At 39.1% G+C, this 20,207-nt stretch overlaps 2 long non-coding RNA genes across 2 annotated transcripts in view; one reads left to right on the top strand and one right to left on the bottom strand.

Moving 5' to 3' along the window:
* Positions 1-4,658, top strand: LOC135300245 (uncharacterized). The gene is made up of 4 exons (XR_010362114.1): positions 1-149; positions 1,113-1,235; positions 2,499-2,606; positions 4,523-4,658. It is a non-coding gene; the product is annotated as an uncharacterized LOC135300245 (long non-coding RNA).
* Positions 2,570-20,207, bottom strand: part of LOC135300246 (uncharacterized) — a 66,917-nt gene continuing 49,279 nt past the window's right edge. Inside the window, exons 5-6 of the long non-coding RNA XR_010362118.1 lie at positions 9,513-9,587; positions 2,570-2,750 (exon numbers count right to left, since the gene is read on the bottom strand). This is a non-coding gene — a long non-coding RNA (uncharacterized LOC135300246). The remainder of the gene's footprint in view (positions 2,751-9,512; positions 9,588-20,207) is intronic.

The raw sequence follows: 20,207 nt of genomic DNA on the forward strand, positions 1-20,207 counted from the left end.
TGGAGGATGTGAGATCATTGGACTGAGTTCTTAACCACATTAGGCTTGTTTGGGCGTCACTGCAGATTTCATGAGAAAACTTAAAGGCAGTTAGAGAGCAATCCCAGTGTACTTGGTGCACAGAAGAATCCTCTACATTTGCCAAATTGGTATAACTACTTTGGCTCCAGCTCTGGTTACAGAAAGTCTTTTGGGGCATGGCCAAGCAATACCGACCCTGACTGCTGCACTCAAAGCAAGCTTTTGCAATCCCAACACTTCTCCAGACCAAATGCTCGGCTCCAGTATCAGGAGTAGGGGAGAGAACAGGCAGAGTCGATCACAGGGAAATACTGGGGAAATCAGGGGAAGGAAGAATATTGTGGGCTACTTAGGGCCGGGGAAATCAAGAGAGATGGGGGCTATACAAGGGCTATGCTACACAGTAAAGTATGAGCAGAGAACAGAGGCAGAAAAATTAAACACAGCTTTAAATACACATTCACACCCCGCCGTTTGTGAATCATGTAACCGGAAGTTAAGTGAAAGAAACCCCAATTTGAAGCTGCACCCAGCCTTTCTCTTCCTTTACTTTGTTAATAAATAATTTTTGTAGATAACAATGACTGGTATGTGAAACTCATGTAGAGTTGGAGACTTTGCTCACATATACGTTACACGTTATGTACTAACACGCCTTAAGGGACGATAAGAACTTGTGTGTAACGATGTGTAACTGTTGGTGCCTGGCATATTACTAATTACTAATATTACTAATAGTGCTAATTACTAAATTACTGATACTACTAATTAAAATATAGTGTGTACTGTAATGCACACAGTTGCTGAAGAAACAGGAAGAAAAAAGCACACTGCAGCAAAAAAACATGCTGTTTTACTAAACTCTCTTTTTCCAGAGTATACTCAGCTTCTTTACTAGGGTGAAATTGATACTGCATCTTTTAGCAAATTTTAGTAAGATAGTATTGTTCCAGAAATTGTAAACTAAACATAATTTTTCATAATGCTTTACACCTTTTCATTGGTTTCTTGGATGCTTTTTTTGGTTGAATATATCTTATTCTTCAGTGTGTAAATAGTAAAATTTCATTTGTGTTTTTTTCTTACTTCAGAATTTGGCCCTGAATATGTCCTGGACTTGTGCTGTGCCAGAACTCTACTAAACTCCCAGTGACCATTTCTGCATGGAGGGCTTTTCTTGGAAAGGTTCATTGACACCTGGGCTGTTTGGGCAGGCAAGTACAATAAATCCTATATCTTTCTCAGAACTGCACAGAGACTGCCCCTAATCACAAAAAAAAAAAAAAAAAAAAACCAAAAAAAAAACCACCAAAAATATTTGGTCAAGTAAATTGTTTCTCTTAAAATAAAATACAGTAAGGAAAAAAAAAACAACCACCCAAAACAACAACAACAACAACAAAAAACCCCAACCAAGACCTCTCTGTATTTTGAGATCTTAATCAAGGTTTACTTAGCTTTTATTGTCTCCACTTCTACAACAAAATTATTGTGCCTATGTTAATTAGATGTGCTTAACAACACATAAAAGTAACCCCAAGCAGAACTGGAAAAAAGGTCAGCTTTTTACTTAGCTAAACATCTGTGGTGAGAAGAATTTTATTGAAAACCTTAGCACTGCAAAAATCACACACAAATAAGCTGTAGTCTGTAAAAGTCACAACCACTCATAAAATGTAGTACACAAGGCTGTTAGAAAGAGATGAGAGAAAGACCTATCTATTCCAAAACAAGTTTACAAAGTGAAAAATTAAACAAAGAGTGGTGGAAGGTAAGAGAAAGCTGAACAGAAAGCATAAATTACTTTGTGAAGGACAAAAATGTAACAAAAGAAGGGAAATGAGAAGCAGCATTTTGCCAGGAAAACCGTCATTTGAGCTTTTAGAAGCAGTTGTTCATAGAAATTGGAAGGGAAGGGATTTCCATGTCTATAACTACAAGTCAGAGGTGAATGGCATTTTAACCTTATACTTCTGAGAAAATATTTCTAAAGAGACTAGAAAGAGATACATCCAGGGCCAAAATGAGATGAGGAAAAACCTATGAGAAAATATAAATCCGCCTCTTAGGATAAAACAGAAAATAACTGAACTCCTCCTTCTCAGGTAGTGCTGTATTTTAGACCCAAATAGCAGGAACATAAGTTGATAGCTGTCACTGCTATCTTTCTTTAAATGCCAGCAGCAAATGCCTCACAGAATATGTGTGTAAATATAGCTTGTAGCTGAGGTTTTCTCAAAAGGTGAAAACATTATTTACTAATTGATAAGACAATAAATGCAGCAGAATGCCAATGCAAAACCTGGATGCCGTGAGATAGCTGGCAGTATGGTGGATGCCTTGTTTATTTATGCAAAATACTTTCAAATATTCATAACCCACCCAGCTACGACAGGGACTAACGTGTGCTGAGGTTGGGGCAGTCTTGGGAGGTATCTATTTTGTAGCCTTACCCCTTACTGAATGTTGTCTTTCAGTCTGAAAGTTTTAAAGAAAGTGGGGCAAAGGAAGCTCATTTTTTTTATGAGGAAGCAAAGCATCTGAGCATCTACAGGAGTGTGAAGCCATTTACTAACACTGTGAAAGTAAGTGGTTTCTTGTTTTCTTCTTTGAATGTCCTCTTGGTTGTCTTGCAAAAATGCTGGGCATCTAATCTCATTGGGATGGATGAACCTCCTTCCTCTACAGGAGTGGGGACAGCTAGCACCACAAGGTCTAGGTGAAAAAACCTAAGGGGAAAAAAAAAAAAAACCCAAAACATTTTCTTATATATTTGAGCTATTCTTTTAATGCATATGTTCAGACTGGGTTGCCTAAAAGCACTTCAGAGCATCACTCCCATAAAACATAATTACTGCTGTAAACAGATTATTTACGGCTATTTCCTGATGTATGACTATGATCATATCATCTAACCTTGAGCATAAGCCCCGGCCCTGCTGCCACAGAGCACAGACCTGTGCATGAGCTGGGCCGCTTGCCCGGCTCGCAGTACTGCCAAGGGGCAGAAGGTGGCAGAAGGCAGCCCTGGACTGGCATCCCACCAGTCCAGGAGGGAAAGCCCTGCTGGAGCTACTCAGCAGAGGACAAAACAGCCACATCTGACCTCCTTGTAAGGATCACTTTTCATCTCGGCTTTTTAAAGTGTTTTTTTCATTTTTGGAGTGTTTTCTTTTCCTTTGTGTATTATCCTTCAGTCACAGGTGAAAGGAACAGGAAAACCTGTGTTATCAATTAATGGCTTAAGGGCTGATGCAATCAGTGCACTTTTTGGGTTTTCTCATCATAGGACAAGCTGAAAACCGAGTAGGAACATAAAACACTTAATCCAGTAATAGACTGGGTATGAGTTTCTCTTTTCACTCAGCTATTTCGCTCTGCTTTTGTAGCAATTGCTGAGATCCGAATCTGGTCTCTCATGGCAACCTTTGGAGAGTCATGTTCCAAAGGACAACAGTCCTCTGAAATCTCAAAAATGGATGAAACACCAGATTGGGATCTCTTGCACAGCTTATTTTGTGTGCTTGTATAGCCAAGCACTTTGTTCAATGAGATCTTCATGCACTCTTTGCTTGCAAGGGCTCATTTGCGAACTGGTCCAAACACACCATCAGAGAGAACACCAGCACAGGGCCAGTGTCAGTCCTGCTTGCCTTCATCCAGTGTTAAGCAACCTGTCAAAGGCAAGGTTCCTGCCTTTAGAATGAAAATTTAGTGAAACCACAAAACCCTTTCATCCACAAGGAACTTTAAAGGGGAGTTACTGAATTTTGACAAAGTTGCAAAGATGATGACAGAAACATTATTTGATCCTTGAACATTGGCTGCTTTCTTTCCAGTCTCCTCACTTGATCAAATACCTTAAAATGAGAGTCAGCAGCTAAACTAATCTGTTCTGAAACAGATCCTACAGCAATGTCCAAGTGAGCAATGACCACAGATAAATCTCCAAAGGTCGCTGTATGTCACAGCACAGATCTATTTCAGAGTGGATTGACTAGGAAACTCTCCCTTACCTGCTTTTCTGCTCTTTTCTTTCTCCCCACTCCAATCTACCTGGAAAGCCCAGTACTCTGAATGACTCACTGCCATCACTGCTTTTCTGGCAAGCTCTTCTTCGCACCCGTTTTGCCCCACATATGGAGAGGGCAAGGAGCAAGGGACTTTTACTGGCTGCCTCTTACGAAGTGCTGCTGCCTGCAGCACCCCAAGGTGATGGCAAATACAGGCAGTCTCTGTCCCCAGGGCTCTTCATGGAGCTCTGCATCACTGCAAACATACCCATGCCCATAACAGCAGCAAGAATTGAAAACAGAAGTGCTCAAACTTAGCAGCACTTACACCACGTCCCTTTACACAATGGAATTGGTGTTAACCCAACTGCACAGACTAAGACAAAGGCCACTGCTGATTTTTAATTCATTTTGTTCAAGAAGGAGCAGTGGCTATTCACATTTTTAGAGGAACTGAACCTCTTTAATGTGTCTGTCCTCCCTCACAGGTCCAGGTGGCCAAAACAGGAGCTGCATTGCCTTGGTGCCCTCTCCAAGGCCAGCCTAAGTACAGCACCACAAAGCAGCACTCCCCTGGTGTGCCCACCCAGCATTCCCCCTGCTGACGCTCTTGTCCTTGCTCTCACTGCCCTGATAAAGTGTGGTACAAATTGGAGTTGTTTGGGCTGTTAAATAAGACCAGCTGTGTTAATTTTATCTCCACTCAAAACAAAGCAAAACAAACACACACAGAAAGGGCTTGACAAGGGGAAAGAGAAGAAGGAAATCAATAGAGAAATAAATAATAGGTTTTAAGCTTCTAAGAGGGTATTAATGCAGATTAAAGAGCAAACAAAAACTCTGAAGCAAGCTGACAGTGTCCTTTTAAGTGAACATGTGTGGGTTTATACATTCACATATGCCCTACAGGTGCACTTGCCAGCTATCCAACCAGACTGTATAAAAAGCATGCATGATTTTTCCTTCTCTACCTCAACCCACCAGACATGTTTGCTATAAAAGAAGCTGAACAAGTTTGGCGTCTTCCTAACAAAAACTCTTAATAATTCTTTCAGGTATACAAAGGACTTGCCTCTTCCTTTTCTCTTAAGAGAAAAAGGTTGGAAAGACATTCTGTTTGTCAGTTTCAGCACTCCAGCCATCACTCTGATTTTTAGACATTGTCAAGAATTTTTTTGTAGGAAGAAATAATTACTACTATCTCTTCAAATAGTTTCTGTGAGGTTTCTCAGAAAAAATCTGTGAGAATGTTTTTGATACTCTTTGGTGGATTTAAAACCTGGAGTCAATTTGCCATGTAACCAACACACAGCCTGTCGTAGAAGTGAGAAAAACTTAACAAAATTTAGCAAATTATGCTTTTAGTAAGCAAATACTTGGTGATGCCCATGACTTTTTCAGCTGCCTAGACAACAGGAGAATTTGGGGAGGCAGAAAGATTTCTTTAAAGTTCTTAGCTCTATCCCATTGTAGGTGCCTGTCTCCTAAAAATTTACATTTGCAAATCTTTCTCTCTTCCTCTATGTAATCCTCATTCTAACAGTTCATTTCCACATCTCTGACAATCATTAACATCTAAAACTAAATCTATGGTAAATTTTTCCCAGTTTTTTCACTGTTCTTAACCTCGTACTTCCTCTAGAACATGATCAGGGAAAATTTTAGATTCTCCTTCCTCTTTCAGTCACTGTATGAGCAATGTCAATTTGCCTCCTCTTACATGATGGCTCACAGATTCATCCTTTCTTGCAGCAGCCAGCTAAGGCTCGTAGCAGCATTGCATATTTTTGTCTTTTGTCTCTAATAATCTGGTCTCCAGCTACGTTCCAGCACTATTGCTGCCTTCACTCCCATCTAAAATAGCAGGATTAGAACCCTGTTCCCAGCTCATTGCTTTGGCTGCATCACACTCTCCTTGTGTCCTTGCAGTGGTTTCGCATTTTTGAACACAAGCAATTTACCTTTGCCTTTAAGATCCTTCACATTTAGCCTCACCCTATCTGTCAAATATATTGGCCTATCAAACTGTCAGCTTCTGCCTGTGATCTGACAAAGATGACAGCCTTGATCACCACTTATGCTTCTTCCTTAGTCCCCTCTATGCTTTCATCTGCCCAGCCCCTGCAAAAGGAATAGTGCTATGGAAAATGCTTAATTTCACCTCCCCGGCAAGCCTCTCCATTTGGGGACAGACAAATAAACTCCATAACTCCCTTCCTGCACAGATCCAGCAAATGCAAGGCTGAGATTTCAGCATACCTGCTAAATCCTGTTCAATTTGTACTTCTCATATACTTTCATCTAACTCGCATTGAGCTCATCCACCACGACTGACCTTCAGAAGAGTTGTAGCTTTTGCTACCTGCCTATGATCTGTACATCAGACACATGGGAGCCCTTGCTACTTTTAAAAGTGTTAGCAGTGACTGTGAGGAATCTCTTTTCGGAATTTTTAATAAGGAATCCAAGTAATCTTATTTCTGTAAGGATAAGGGGCCGTGTCCATGAAAGGTATTAGATGCCTAACTAATGTTTAGGTGCCTAACCTAATATTTACATGCCTAACCTGTGGAAATCAGTTACAAATTTTATAGGGAGTTTATAGAAACTAGACAGTCTCCTCCCTCCAGCTCTCCAGATATGTTTTTGAGGCGTCAAGCCTCAAATGGCTGCAGCAGAGAGTGTGGGTGCTCAGTTCTGCCTATACTGAACCACAGTGCAAGGGGTTCCCTATAGTAGCACCTCTTCCCAGCAAGGGAAGCTCAGTTTCTGGGTCAGTGTTGTGTTAGCCTCTGCTGCTTCATCCATTTTACATATATTGTCTTTGCCTTCTCATCTCTTCCCCTGCTGGTTAGTGAACACAAGCCCTAGATAATGGCAGTATATTACAGCCATGGAAGTATTCCTGCCTACAACACTGACACACTGGCCACACCCAGCTCAGATTTTCACTCATAAGGTCTTCCTCCCTTGTCCTAGTTATGAGCTAGGAAGGAACAACTTCATGCCCTCTGTATATGAGCTTTTTCATCATGGTTGCTCAGCTGCCACATCAAGACCTGCCTTTAAGGGAGTGACCTGGTCACAGACTCTAGCACTGCAACGATTAATTTTACTGAACAAAGGTGTTTATTCTCAGCTATCATTATTATTCTGCTTGCTTAGGTCTTGGGAACCTCTTTGGGCTATTGACTTGATGCACTTTGGGAGAGGTTATGGCATGGGACTGCTCAGGACTTTGAGACAGCTAAAATGGATATTAATGACTAGACTCATTGTTACATAATTGTATAATATCAGGAGGCTGTTACACTCAAGTAGTTTTGGCCACCTCCCCTTCTTTCACAGAAGCCAAAATCTTGTATCTGGACTGTGTTGCCTAACAAAACTGAGCTCTTTCTGGCCATTTTTCATTTGCTGCTTCTACTACTATGAATTCTTGGCAATGAACCTTAGTGTAACAAGAGTTATGATATGGAGTTACATGACAGACTTTGGAAGAGGTTTTAACTTTATTAACTCTTAGCCACCAAAGTGGAATGGTGTTATATTTGGACGTTTTATTCTTTTGATGTTTTTAGAAATCCCTCTGAAACATTGTTGACTATAGGTCAGTCACTCATAAAACTTAAAATTTTTTGTTTATTCCAGCTCTGAGAGAGATGTAGGTTGTACTATTTTAGACGTTACAAACTTTTACTCCTTAATGACCAACAAAAATCAGGTCCAAATTAAATCCCAGAGATTTAGTTTAGAGGTGAATTTGTCCAGTTGGCAGCCTGGAAAATAAAAATTTGTCCCAAAGAAATAATATTAATTTATGTTTAATTTCATCTCCCTGAATGTGGAAAATGGACCAAAAGTGAACTAGAAGGCAGCCCTTGTGTTGTTCTCAATTCCTTATAGGAGGAGATGCTTTTTAGTCTAAAATACTAAGTTGATTTCACAACTTCACATTCCATTTCATAGGGCCTTGTACCCCGATTGCTCACTTTGAACACACGCAAGTTTACTCTGGTCCCATTTTGAAAGAACTAAGTCCCTGAAAATCAAAACCTTTGAAATTTCTGGATTACAAGTATTGTTCAAATAAATGTATAAACTGGGTTGTGCTGTTATGGCAAAAAGGTCTATCCCATGCCTTGTGGCTTCTTTGGAAAACCCCAACAAGGCTCTTCAGTCCAACAAAGGTTTTTCAGCAGAATATCCTGATGAGAAAAATCTGACTTCAACAAAGGGATCCATCATAAGACAGTGAATTTAATCATTGTGACTTCTCTTGCATTATGCTGTGTATATTTGCCCTTTTTGCTCCTTATCCATAATTATACGTCAGTTTTCTTTCTCCTGTTTCCCATACTCCTCTGGTATATTGGCTTCCATATCTATGCAGCCCTGTCCCAGGACAGCCCTTTCGCACTAACCTTCAGCCTGGGAACTGCCTCAGCAGACTTTAGCTTGTGCTTAACTGTAATGAATCAGGTTATTCAAATACTGAAATGCTGGAAAATATTCAGGCAGAAATATCAGGTAGTTTTCTTCAGGCTCCTGCTCCCTTGGTACAAGCGTTTCAGGGTAGTTATTTTTAGGTGCTGTCTGCATGTAAAACTAAAAAGCTACAGTGATTTTCCATGCTAAATCATCTTCCTGGTCAGTGTGCTCCTTTCCTGTTTCAGGTTTCAGCGATCACTGAGATCATAGAGAAATCTTCAGCTACTCTGAGTTCAAAAAGATCTCAACTGAAATCTCTAATATTTAGCATGCTCTGTTGATGCTACACATCTCTACAGAAAGTTTTTATGCTTTGCATAGTAAATGAGAGATTTACACGTTGTCTGTAACTCACTCATTTCAAAGGATCTGCTTCTCACTTCAAGAGCTGCATAAATACAAGTTTTTCCTTTTTTTGTAGGATTACTTTAGAACAAACACATTGTGTTATGATTGGTAATTAAATCAATAAATCTCTGAAACAATTCACAGCTTTTTGATTTATTTCAATGGTCAGTGCAACATCTTGTGCTCACATTGAGCTCTTTGAAAATTATATATGGCTATGCTGACAAGTTAATTTTTTCCATTCCATCTCTTTCTCACTTCCTAATGAGACTGAAGACTGCATATAGCTCAACTATTTTTTTACAATGTACTTTCTGGAGTACTTAGCACTTATGTTTCATATCAACTTTTATTTTGAGTAATGAATTAGCACTTCAACCCCAAAATCCCTCTGACAAGAACTTGAATGTACATGTATTTTCCCAAGTATCACAAATAACACATCCAAATGTGCACACAATATAAATGTGTGTTCATCAAGGAGGGGAAGCAAGGTCTATAAAAACATTTGGATCTTCATTTCAGGCAGGCATGCTGAAGCCTGGATGTTTGTTCAAAGTCTATCCAAATGTATCTGAATCTTTTGGCTTTGGAAATCAATCGGAAATCTTGCAAGGTCAAACTTTCTCATGAGATTACCTCTAATACCTCTTCAGCTTCAGTCAGGCCAGTAAAAATACCACAAAATGCTCTCTTGTCCCCTTTTTCTCCAAGCTGAAAATGGAAAAGATGAGGAATGTGAAAATTAAATAATTAATCAAATTTTTTCCAACCCTCAGGAAAAGGTTTGGTTCAGTTCAAGTTTGGCTTTTTTTTTTTTTTTTTACAAGGTTTCAGGTTTGGTCTTGTTTTATACAAACTTTTTCAGAGTACCCAAGTCTGTATGTGAATTGTATTAATTCTCATGGTCAGAACTGCTCCTGTTAGCTTTAATGGGCTTAATAACTGCTCCACAGTCTTTCAGTTTCAGAGTACAGTGTTTACTAGGGGTTTCTATCCTTACGTGCAAACACATTCCCAGATTTTTCCCACTTCCTGATATTATGGGGTACTTTTTTTCAACAGCTCTCCTGACACATAAGGAAAACACTGATCTATAAATCTATTTTAACTGTGCAGAGGCGTAGTCAAGTCTCTACATCAGACACATTACAATGGGCTAATGTGGAATTTAATGTGATACAGACACACTGTTCAGAGAAGTTGTACATCAATGTACCATACATGTTTTTGACCCAGTGATGATTTCCTGAAACACACTCTTCTGCTGAGAAGGAATTCCAGGAACACTTTTGCTTTGATCCTGATACTGCAAAGATCTTCTTTAGGACGGGTGAGTTCCTGAAGCTCTTTTCAGTTTCTAAAACCTATATCTCATGCAGATTAGGAGCAGTTTTAGATGATTCATCAAACAAATGTTTTAGGATGACTGTGAGCTGTTACCTTAAAGTTGCATGTAAACAAACCATCCTGTAAAAAATTACATAACACAACATACCATAACATACTATAACATACCATAACATAACATAACATAATATAACATAACATATATTACTGACATGCAAATATAATTTTCTTTTGCAACTGAGGAAGATTTTGAATAACTGCTGATTGCCACAAAATAATGGCAGCATCAAAGAAAATGTTTCCAGGTGGGAATACTTCTTTGCCCCTCTTCATTCTTCTTTACACTGGTAAGTGAAATGTCACGGAAGTTATTCCATAGTTAAGTTTTTGCCAAAATGTTCTGTAGTGAAAATAGAATAAACATGCTCTTTTTGACCACAAGACAGGAAGTTAAATCCATGAAATTACACAAATTTTATTATTGGATTGTTTGCTTTTCTCTGTAAAAAAAGTTCATGATACAATAGATGAAAGGTCTGAAATAATTAAGAAAAAATAATACAGTTGTAAGTATAAATTTAGATTTTTTTCTTTGTTTCAACAAGTATGAGAATGCCAGACTTGAACTTCTGAAGGTGTCCAGGTTGTGACATGCAAAGTATAGTTACTTTTCTTTCAGGTTTTAATGACATTTGTTCATTTTCCCATGGGGACTGAAAATTAATTATAAAGAGTTGCATGTTTTCTAGTCCTCTTGCTTTGTTCTGAACACTACTGTTAATTTACTCTGGAGTTTGATGATTAAGGTTTTTTTAGGTCCTCAAGCACTGTAAAAAAGAAAGAAATAAAGAGGATTTATCCCAACAAGAAGCCTTCACTTTTCCAAGAGGTCTGTTCAATAGAAGGTGTTTCAGACATTCATGATGCAATTAAAATTGCTTATTGTACTGAAGTCAATAGCTGGCATGAGGCAAATAACTTTACTGGGATTAGTCCCCATTGCATTTCAATTCAGCTTCCAAATTTCAGCTGTACTGAATTATTTCTGGTTAGACAAAGAAATAAAGTTATGGGGGAAAAATTGAGGGATAATATTATTTCACCAGTCTTGAGAGCAGTCCATCAGTTGTCTTAAAAGCTACATAGATACATTTATTCAACATTTTCAAAGGCTTGAGTTTATTTCTTAATGCTGTTCTTACTCGTCTTCACCATTTTTCCTCTGTTCCCAAATTACCCTAACAGGCAATATTGAGTGAGACTTCAGTTTAAGTCAGAAAGACCAATGAGAGCTCATACCACACTAAGATTTGTGCTTGCCATGCAAACCAGTTCAAGTGTACTCCTTAGTGTTCCAAGTTTAACGGGGAGGATTTGAGATATTTTGGACTATGTTTATGCAAGTAAAACAATTGCAGCTGGGACATCAGCTTGAACATTATCCCAGGATGATCTGTTAAATGCAATTGTTAGAATACTTCCCAGTTTTGAAATGAGACAATTAATACTCTCACAAATAATGCAAAGGGGTTAGCACAGGGCAGAGACTTTTCCAAGGAGGAGTATATCCCCTATTCTGAGAAGAAAACATTTTTATCAATCACAAAATCTGCCATGTCACTTGTCCCTGAGTTTGACACCTGTCCCATTGTCTCTACTGTAGGGGTCTACTGTCCATATGCAGGGCAGGGAGTCCATGTGCCTGCTCAAGATGCAGTGTAGCCAAAGAGAAAACTTAAGTGAGTTGCCATGAAGAGAGCAAAATCTTCAACTGCATTCTCTACCAGCAAAGACCAAGATGCATCTGAATTGGACATGTTTGGAAGAGTAGTGGCAGGTCCTTTACATGTCAGTTATTTGAAAAATTATCTAAGTATCTTTCCTTATGCCCAAGAACACAAATTCAATCATAGCAGATTAAACTGGAACTGATGGAAATCAGATTTCTTGCATGTGAAAAACAAATTTGATACTACTTTTATACTTAAAACTAAAGAGTATCTATATAGAGGAGAATGAAATTACATAAGACAGCAAGAAGCTGAATTCCTCATGGGACTATTTTTTTATCCTGAAGACTGGCATAGTGTCTTTGTTATATTGTGTTAAACAGCTATAAAATTTGTCTTCCAGTAGTTTATGCAGTCCTTGGCCACAATAAATAGTTCTTTTTCTCTCTTTCTTATTTTTCTTTAAGGGAATTTAATCATTATGAGTGGTTCCAGATTTGTAGCACTGGAAAAGGAAGACTTCAGCTTTATGGAAGGTAAGCCAGTGGGTAGCAAAAATGCAAATATATTCATGATGCACTTCCACTTTTTCTCTTCACAAGGAAAACTAATCTCTGGAGCATTCTGTTTTTCACACTTCCTGAAAAGCTTCTACTGTGCTCTAAATACACCTTTCTATGCATATAAGTGTGTGACACAGTCGCGGATGGAAATATTTATATACCCTTTTCTTGGTGTTTTCTTTTCTTTCTCCAGTCAGAACAAGTGGTTGGACAGCAGAGGAGTTGTCTCCCCAAATCAACAGCTCTTTTCTATCTGATATTTCCAACAAAATCTAAAGATTACAGGTAGAGAAACCATAGGAACTCAGCTTTGGTTCCCAGGTCAAAGTGCAGGCAGTGTTTTTGCCACCAGGAGAGTCTGTCTATTCTTCCCTGGGACCTCCCTCCCCGATTCTTCCTGCGAACCCGCACCACAAAGGTGAAAGGCAACTTTAAGAGCCACAGCAACCTCAGCCTCCACCAGCTCCAAGGGTTGAAACAATGGCTCAAAAGGATCACCTAACAGTCCTTATTTCATAGTCATCTGTCCTCAAACCAGCTGCACAGAAGGACAGGAGGGAGGGCTGAGGCTGAAGACAAAGGACAGGACAGCACAGCTGACAATCTGGTCTCTGCACATGCAATACAACATGTATGGCAGCCTGTATCTCACACCAGGAATTGTACCAAACTGCACCAGGAAAACTGAAATTTATGTGATGGGAACAAAATACAACAAGTTTAAGAGCTGGACTATAACCAGTTACATATTTCGCTGGGTAATGTCAATGATAAATTACCAGATTTGGTAACTAGATTTTACAGAAGTATGATTCTTATGCGTGTCCAGAAGAGAAGATTTAAAGTGAAATGGGATACAGTGTGGTAGGAAAGAATTCCAAATGGCTGCCACTAGTAAAAACACAGTTTGAATCTGTTGTCTAAGCAGAAACATGCAATTTTCCAGGGTATAAATAGAATTGGTGAATTTCTGTGTCAACAAAAGGGCAAAAATGGTTTAAGGTAAGTTAATAGAAAGGCCATAGTTCAGTGCCAATCATTTCAAGTCAGAGTCCTCTGACTGCATACCAAATGTATACAGACTGCTCTAGTTTCAAGCTAATTGGTTTGGGATTTTCCAGTGCTCTGTACTGCTTGATCGGGAACACATGAGACCATAGAAGTGTCAAAGGATATCGCTGGCAATACCCCAGTAGCAAATCTTTCCTCTTTTCTTGCATGGTCCATTTAATTGAACACTCATATCAGTGGCAGATTCATTGCAAAACACATTTTTCATTTTTATGCCCTTTTTATGAAAGCTGTAAAGTTATATGCTTAAAAGACTTTGGCTAAAAACCTATGTGAAAATGGATAACATTTACTTTTCTTCAGCTTGGGGTGGAGTAAGCAGTTCACATTTATGAATATCCCTGAATGTGATGCATTTTTATTAACATTTCTACTTACAAGCTATTACCATATGTCTGCTTTTAAATGCATTTTAAAATATTAAATTCAAAATGCCTGCTATCTTTATGCATATGAGAAGGTCCAACAATTCATACAAGATGCATTGGGGAAGACTGAAAAAAAAGCTGCTGATGACTATTTTTCCTTATTTTACCTCTTTATGCAACCTGAGGGTATCTTAAATACATTACAGAGGCATTCTGCCCATCGATGGGTGTTTAGAATAATGGCATTATCCAAAGTGGTCCAAGCTGACAAAACAATCAGGCCAAACCTGAGCCCCCATTTTTTATGGAAGGAAAATTCCTATTGACGTCAATGGGAGTTTTGCCTGACTACAGAATAAGGAAATTGGCCCCAAATGATATCTCCAAAGGGGGCTTTACGGCACAGCAGCTGTATCTCATGAGCCAAATCTCCAGGTTTCCATTATTCTTCTCCCAGCCATTAGTGAAATTACTAAGTGAGCCAAAGTAAGAATAATGCTCTGAGAAGTGAGGCTAAAGCACGCACCACATTCTGTATGTACACCCACGACTTACAGTCACATCACTGTTCTCAGAAAGAAACTTAGAGTAACTGGCCACCCATGTTTGCTACAGTAAAATAAAGGGAATTCACCGCAGGGGCATCAAAGAGATAGAGCACCATAAAAGTTAGCAATGAAAGGACCTATGCTTAGATTCAAAAATACTTAGGCCTCTGAAAAGGCCTTGGATTGGGTTTTATTTGATTCAGTTATTTTTATGCAGTGACTTCTTGATATAATAAACAGGAATAGGTATCTGAAAGTACAGATCAAAAGTCCAGGACTCCCTCCTTCAGGAAATTGCCCATTTCTCTTTTTAGGCCTCAGCTCTCTTTTTTGCATTTACTTTGACAAAATGAACTAAGTTCACATCCCTTTGCTTCCCCATAGCCAGGGTTTAAGGCATTCAAGTGGAAGATCTGAATCTTCATGTCTTTAAGATGAAGAGGGTCTGAGTCCAGATTTCCTACACCTCAAAGCTGAAGGCTCACACCATTACATTACTATGTAGAGGAGGATGGGAAGGGTGACTTCATGCTCTAGTTTTATGATGAGAGTGCCACCCACAAAAAATTTTGTGAGGAATGCCTTTGTTCATACATTTTGAGTAGATCCTGTTTTCCAGATGAAGTGTCTCAGTGCTCTTTGGGTGAGGAGGTGGCTAAATTTTGAACCCCAAGCAAGCTTATGCACAGCATCTGTCCAAGGCCACTTAGTTTACTGAGGTAGTCTTCTCTCACACACTCAATTTCTGTCCCTTACCATCCCTGAACCAGGTAGCAATGTGGAGTGCCAAATAACAATCAGCAGCTGAACAAGAAGATTCAAATAGGAGTCCTTTGTCACCAGTACAAAGCCGTGAAGCCTTGGTGATTAGCCCATTTACATACTCTCTGGTTGATAAATTGTGCTCCACAAATGGAACATGCTGAGCCACCATGCGTGCTATAAGAGGTCTTCTTATCCAATATCCTTGTGACAGAGATCCTGTGATGCAACATGTGTTCTGGGCTGTGCAACCTGCTCACTGGTGTTTCAACGAGCAAAGTACTGAATGAAGTTTGTGGAGAATGCAGCCCAGCTGAACAACACGATTGCTGAGCAATGACTTATGGGGTTTTTCCTGATCTTCACATCTTCTGCCATCACCAGCTAGAATAACATTAAAATAAAAGTATGAAAGAAATGGAAAGACAAGAGATCTTTCCAAAGGTCATTGAAAATTCACCTTGAAAATGTGGGGGCTTAAATACCAGGATGTTCATTATGGATTAAAGCACATCATTCTATTCATTTCAGCAGCTGAATGGGCTGTAGCCACAGACATGCTGGCACTTTCCTGGTCAGGAAGTGGGCCATAATGGCACAATCCAAAGAGCCAACACACATGTCCCACACAAATATGTTCAGCATTACTGTCAGAAGTCCAATAAGCCTGCTGTATCAGCCACTCCTCCTAGTTTTATGCCATGAGTGAACTTGAGGATGCACTGTGGATACATCCAGATCTCCAAAGAAGTTCTTCACTTCATAGGGTGAAAAAACCTTGCAGTTTTTCAAATTGTGACCTGATTTTCATATTCTACTGTTGAATTATCAACTATGGCATAAGTTTAAAATAAGCTTCTAGTTAAAGTTAGGTATCTGCCAAAGAGAAAAAGCAATTAGTACATGGAGTTATACTTTTAAAATTGATGCAAAAATTTCCCTGACATTGAAATGAACATCAGAAATGCTGTGATCAAACTGGTCTCTTAAAGACAAAGTAACAACACGTGTTTCACCTTCACCAGCCTTCTTTCACAACATGGTTTTTGCAGAAAAACAACTTTTGTCAGTTTTCTGGAGTCAGTGAGCCTATACTGCAGCGGGCCTGGGTGACAGCCAGAAAATTATTGTCTTCAGAGGATTATGGGTAATGCCTTACTAATTAACTATAATGGTAACCTGGTAATGTTTAATAGTGGGTTAGGCATTGCTTTCCCCTCCGTCAGATGTTATCCGTTCAAGGAGAAAAAATATTTGTAAGGTGATTTCACTTAAGGTTTCAACATATTCTAAATGAACAATCTTTGTTCTCCCACAAATGGTATTGTGTTGGATAACAGAGCTGACAAGGTTTCATAAATCCTTTTCCAAGTTCAGCTTAATTGCAATTCAATATTCTTTTGTTTCTATTAACCCAGGTAAATAAATAGAGTGAACTGGCAATTTTGGACTGTGATCTATGGCACAGTCCCCAATGTACTGGCACAAGCTGAATTCTTGCAGATCACAAATCTGCAAGAAACATGTTTGTGTCTTCCAACAAAATGTCATCAAACCTCTAAAGGAATCCATATTTATACTTCACAGGGTGTGCTATGGCTTCACATTAGAAGCAGGCAGGCAGACTCTAAAGCAGCAGGCTTGAAACAGGGAGAGGAAAGATTCCTTTGAACCTTGCTCTTCTAAGTACTAGTATTGTAACTTATTTAAACTAATTTATTGTGTAATGAAAGCAATTCACTTTTTTCCCCCAATCTTTCCCCTTTTCACACAATTCCTCTGTTACTTATTATAATGATGATCTTCTGTGCTTTTCCTCCACTAGCTAAAGCCCCAGTTCTGTAATACAATGTATATTTTACAATTCACTTTATCCCTCTGTGGTAAAACTACTTTCAATCTCTAACTTGCAAATACTCACCATAAAATTTAAAAGACTATGGTGAGGGAGAATTAAAAGTCCTTAATTCTCTATTAAAGAATTTCTAAAAAACTCAGCTGTTGTAGGATAAATAACTGTTTAAAATACACAAAGCAAAGATTGAGGGTAAGAGGTCACTTTTGATAAAAGTATATCTCTGTTGTCCTATGTCACACTGTTCTGGAATCTGTCCTGTTTAACATATTTATACAGGAACTGGACGAACAAGAATGCAGCAGGTATTTGCAGACCATATAAAATAGACCAGAGTAGCCATAATCAAGATAAATGCAAAGAATTGCAGAAGAATCCTCTAAGGCTAAGGGACAAAATAGAATTTAGAGTTTATCTGGCAAGTAAAGCAATGCACACAGGCAAAAAATACCTTACGGTCCATTTATTTATTAATCGCCACTATTAAGGAACCCAGTTCTGGAGTAATGGGAATAATTACCTCCAAAAATAGTGTAATACACAGTAGTGATCAAAAAGACAGCTATAACATTAGGATATTTCAGGAAAGAAACTAAGAATAAAACATATCTATATGATCCATGCTGCACATATGTGTTGAATACAATAGAGAAAGAATATTGAAATAGAAATAGAGAAAGTACAGAGGAATTAGCCTGAAACAGTTTCCGTATGTGGGCAGATTAGGAGTAGTAAAACACTTCTAACCCTGCACAAGAATCCTGAAGCCCCAGAGGACGGTTTGATGGGGAGGGCCCGTAGGATACATTAATTCACTGGTCTAAACAAATACATAGAAGACATCATAATAAGCAATTATTCAGAGGGAAACCTCCGGCATGTGGAGACTGTAATCTGCTGACTACCAGAAGCTGGGACAGCATAATAAAGAAAGATAATACTTGCCTTGGTCTTGCATTATTCTTTAAGTATCTTGTCTCAGGAATCAGGCTCTGGTGGTACTAAGCTAGATGGTCAGGCCTTAAGGGGTAGTTTATCTCTTCTTAGCATCTCCTTATGTGAGATTTACTTCATCTCCCTTTGGATAAGGATTTCTAAAGTGAAGAAACCTACACCTGAAGCTGTCATCAGAGGCTCCTATTTTGCAGAGAATTGGGCATTTTTAAGGCATGATTCATGCAAACTAGTTTAGACACTGTCGTGGTTTAACCCCACACCATCACTCCAAAGATCTCCTCCTTCTTTTTTCCCCCACTTTATGTCATATGGTCTGGAATATCCGTTTGGTTGACTGGCATAACCTGTCCTGGCTGTGTTTCCTCCCATCCTTCCACACAACCCCAGTCTCCTCACCTGAGCAGTACAAAAGGAGAAAGAAAAGGCCTTGGCTCAGCAATAGCAAAAACTTCTCTATGTTATCAACCCTTTGTTCAGCATAAACCCAAAACACAGCCCCACACCAGCCGCTGTGAAGAAATTAACTCTACCCCACCCAAAACCAGCATAGACACCTACCTCAGAATGAGATGAATCATACTTTACAAACGTTTGTTTCTCTCCATTGACTACAAAGGCAGCCAGAAATGATTATTTTTATTGTAGGTGTTTATATTTAGTCAGATGAATCTCATCTTTTTTTTTTTTTCAACTGCTATTAGAACGCTGGTTAGGAGTGCAGCAGAGCAGAAACAAGGCAAATTAAGCACTGTAGATGCATATTCATGACAATTACCCAAACCACATTGTGAACTGTGATTTCCAGGAATTCAGGAGAAGATAATGGGCTCCTATGGCCGTTCAATTCTTGTCATGGCTTAACCATAATAGGCATCTAAGTACCATGCTGTCACTCTTTCATGCCCTCACAGCAAGGTGAAGGGAGAATCAGAAGGGCAAACGTGAGAAAATATGTGTAGAGATAAAGACAGTTAAAATATTTGAAAAACTGTAGGGAAAAATTGACAACTAAAAAAATGTATGACACAAAAGAAACATAATTGCATGCCACCAATCTAATGATGCCCAGCCAGTACCTTAATAAAGGCAGCCCTCAAGAATCTTCCACCCTCCAGCTTTTATTGCTGAGGGTGATGCCATACAGTCTGGAAAATCCCTTTGGTCAGCTGGGGGTGATTGTCCTGGCTGTGTTCCTTCCCAGCTTCATGTACATTCCCAGCCTAGTCACAGGTGGGGCAGTCTGAGAAGCAGAAAAGGCCTTGACCCTGTGTAATCACTCAACAGTAACCAAAACTTCCCAATATTATCAACATCTTTTTCATCAGAAACCCAAAACACAACCTCCCACCATTCTCTATGAATCAATTCAATTCTCTCCCAATCAAACCCAGTACCAATCAGAATACTGAAAACCTCCAATGGGCAACCAGCAGGCACCATCTACATAATGCTCTAAAGAAATGTTATAGCTAAAATTCTAATCAGGATATCTATGGCATAAGGAAGCCCTTCCTACAATTCCTCCAACAGCTGTTGGGGAAAGTATGAGAGCATTCTATTTTGGCAAAGCCTGTCAGCTAGCATTGGTGGCAAGCTGTTTTGTGACTGTCTGTCTATCTGTCTATCTATCTATCTATCTATTTACACTATACATAAAATGCACAGAGTGAGAAGGCTTTCTTGCCATGGACAGGTTCAAACAGGTACCTCCAAGGATTTGCTTTTCACATGTAACCCTAGGTGCACATAGGTTGTCAACCTGCAGGCAAAGAGCTGTAAAAATATTTTATCATGCACATTTAAATGCAGCAACCAAAACTTCCCAAGTGCTAGACAGTCTTCTGTTTTTAGCAAAACACTGCGCTAAAACCATTGTGTTTCTGCTTAAAAATATGGCAATAAGGTCAGGTATGTAGAATTTCCACCTTCAGTGGTGGTCCAAATTTCTCTTGTGCTTGAGTTTAAGGCAAAAAAGATGTGGTGCTGTTTATTCTGGTTTTGATTAAAAAATGAAAAATAAATATTTTTCATGGAGTCTTACAGGGCTTTTGGCCTTTCTGAATGGCATTGTATCGGGATTTCTCCACCCTTTCATTTGGGTGGGAGACCCAAATGGAACTCACTAGTACA

This window comes from Passer domesticus, chromosome 5 (genome assembly GCF_036417665.1).
Source record: "Passer domesticus isolate bPasDom1 chromosome 5, bPasDom1.hap1, whole genome shotgun sequence".
NCBI classification, from domain to species: Eukaryota; Metazoa; Chordata; class Aves; order Passeriformes; family Passeridae; genus Passer; species Passer domesticus.